This window comes from Marmota monax, unplaced genomic scaffold, assembly GCF_021218885.2.
Source record: "Marmota monax isolate L192 unplaced genomic scaffold, Marmota_monax_Labrador192_F-V1.1 WCK01_AAM20220418_F8-fsc00106, whole genome shotgun sequence".
Classification (NCBI taxonomy): Eukaryota; Metazoa; Chordata; class Mammalia; order Rodentia; family Sciuridae; genus Marmota; species Marmota monax.
In genome coordinates this window covers 7,292,752-7,295,917 of record NW_026695218.1, presented here as the reverse complement: position 1 = coordinate 7,295,917, position 3,166 = coordinate 7,292,752, and positions in this window count along the sequence as shown.

Below are 3,166 nucleotides of genomic sequence, written 5' to 3'. Positions count from 1 at the left end.
GGATCACTGTCTCCTCTATCAGAAAGGCAGTTGGAGAGGGACTTGTCCAACCAAAATCTACAGAGGGTCTAAGGTACCAGGTGTCTACCATACAGCATGGGTTGAGGCTCACCCTGGACTGGATACTGCAGGACAGATCCTTATCAGTCAGGCCAGGCTTGGTCCCTGCCTTCAGGGGGACCGGGAAGAGAAGAAGGGCTTGATATCAGAGGATACAAGACAAACACACACCCATTGTACAAAGCAAACAATCCAAGGGTGGCTGCCGCTGCTGCCTTTGTCTAGAGGGAAGAATTCTGGCAGGCTTGGGGGAGAGGAGGATAGGATGTGGGTAGTTACTCATTCAGCTCTCATTAAACACTATGTGCTGCTCCTGACAGTGACTGCCAGAGCTGAGGTCCCTGCCTTGTGCTATATAGCACCTGAGAGGTAGTCAGTACCAACAAACTGAATAGTGAGGATGGTGGCAAAGTGGCATGGGGCTGTGAGGCAGATCAACAGGTACTGGGCAGCTGGGTGCAGGGCCTATAACTCCAGTGACTTGGGAGGCTGAGGCAAGAGGATCACAAGTTTAAGGCCAGCCTCAGCAACATAGTGAGACCCTGTCTTAAAAAAAAAAAAAAAGGAGGTATCAGATGAGGGTATGTATGGATTCTATTGAATATGAGTGTAGGTTTGGGGGCGTTGACGGGGTACGTGTATCTGGGGACCGTAGGAATACGGTAGCATCTCCTGGGTTGTGTCTGTGTTTCTGCAGTGTTTGCTGAGGGTCAGTGATGTCTATGGTGTGGCTTGGATGCATGTGTGTGTCATCTGCTGTGTGTGCATGTGGTGGCAGGGGAGGAGGCTGCAGGCTGCACCACGATGCTATTAAAAAAAAAGTTACTAGAGATGTAACTCAGTGGCAGCATCTTGGGTTCAATACCCATTACAAAACCAACCCCCACCCCCCGCAAAAAAAAAAAAAATGAACCAAAACAAAAACTAAGGTAATGGCCAGTGATAAGGACCCAATGTGCAAAATTCACAGACACTACCCCTACACTTGTGCAACCTTGAGAAAGAGCACCCCTAAAACCGTGTGCCTTGGTGGAACTTCACATGCCCTACCCTAGTCCACCCCTCTTCAGGGAGGCACAAAGGCAGGAGGCATTTGTTCGCAAAAGAGTCCTCTTCACCAGAAGCCTGATTTCTTTCCCATAGCTCTGATTTTGGGTTCTTGCTGTGACCCAGCCTCTGTTTCAACCATGGGCTTTTCTTTCCTGATATGGGTGTCTCAGGAAGACCCAGCTCCAGGGACCCTATGGGCTACAGCCCCAAGGTTTGCCCCTACCTGGAGAAGCCAAGCTTGATAGATTGATTGATTGATTGTGATACTAAAGATTGAATCCAGGAGTTTTATTTGAACTGTGGGCATAAATCCAGGGAGGTGGCTCAGGAGGCAAGTTCAGCTTTCCTTGCCTGGGATGTTACCTGGAAGAGAAAGGGAGGAATGAGAAGTGGAAACATGAGGGGCAAGAAATAAAACACACTCCAGATGAGAACAGGTCCTGTGCCTATGAAGCCCACCCAGTGGTCAGTGGGGTTCCTCTCACAGCACCCTTTCCTGGCCCCTCTCATGTTCTTCAATAGGCCATGGCATGTCCCAACTGGAACACCTGCATGAGGTCACTTGGAGGCTCCTCTGGGCCACACAGGAAGAGGTCCTGATCACTGCACAAGTGCTGGGTTTGGACGCTTAGGACCTCCCTGGCTAGATAGTGAGCTTTCAGGGTATCGAGGGAGTCGCACTCACGGGTCCCCTGCACGATGCTAAGGGCAACACGGTCTGGCACTCCGCCTCCCTCAGCCTGGGAGGAGCTGGTCTCTGGATTCCTTTGGAAGTTTGGGCATGCTCCCCTCCGTCCCACCCGCATCTTCCTCTGCAACCTCGAAGCCCTTTCCAGGGACATTCTCTGCCTCTGAGTCCGGAAGGACCTCATCTGGAAGAGGGGTGGGGGTCCTGACAGCCTGCCGGGCCCGGGTGGGGGTTGGGGCGGCCCCTGGGGGCCTGGGCCGAGCCGCCGCTCGGCGCTAATCGATGGGCGGCTGCGGGCGGGAGGGGCGGGGCCGGGGATTAGGAGCCGAGCCAGGCGGTTACCCCGACCCGCCGCGCGCCTCAAATGCCACATTTGGGATGCAGCGCCGCGCTCGGCCTGTTTGCTCGCCAAGCGGGGGCCCCGGGGCAGGAAGCCAACTCGCAAGTGTATGGGAGATTAGGACCCGCGGGGCAAACACCGCGCCGCTCAATCCCCCGGCCTCGATTCCGCCCGCGGCGCAGCCCGGCCGAGACTCGGCCTGGTGGGGGGCTGGGGAGCCCCGCGTCTCGGGGGAGGACCGCACGCGGGCGGGGCGACTCCGAGGGGCCAGGCACCCGGCGGGGAACGATGGACGGTCTGCTTCCCTCCCTTGGAATCAATTTTGCGCCTTTTCTATAAAGAGTGTGCACGCGGAGGACCGAGTCTCCTTAAACACTGGGTTGGTACAAAAGATCCAGATACAAGAATGAGGAAAGAGGAGGGTCAGGAGGACGAGAGGAGGACAGCGGGGCGCCACGTCCTTCCCTCTCCCCACACCCCTAGATCCCCAGGTGTCAGGTGCGGGGTGAGAGAAAGGGTACCTGGTTGGGAATGGGGAAGGGAAGAGATCCAAAGGCGGTGATGGAAGCGGCCGGCCGCTTTGGGCTTGGTGCCACAGTCCCAGCGGCCCAGGATGGGCAGGTGGAGGACAGAGTCCCTGCTGACCAGAGAACCTCGCTGATCACTGACTGCCCCAAATCTGAGTCCTCTGACTTCTATGGGAAGTGAACCTTTGACTGCCTTGCAGAAGCTCCAGGGGATCTCAGAACTGCCAAAGGTGGGGAAGGACAGTTAGGACTCAGAACAAGCTCTTCTCCTGGAGCTATAGGACTCATTCCCATGGGAGCCTCCCTCTCCTGTATCTCTAGAGCTGGAGCTTCCCCTGCCCTGCCCTTGCCCTCCACCTGGTCCACTCTCAGTCCCTGTACCTTCCTGGGACATACTGCTCATTCCTGCAAAACCACCTTTGCTCAAGCTTCTCAGAGGGTCCAAATCCTGCCTCTCTATGAAGGTACAGTTAGCTCCCAACTTCTTCCAGCAGGAAGCCC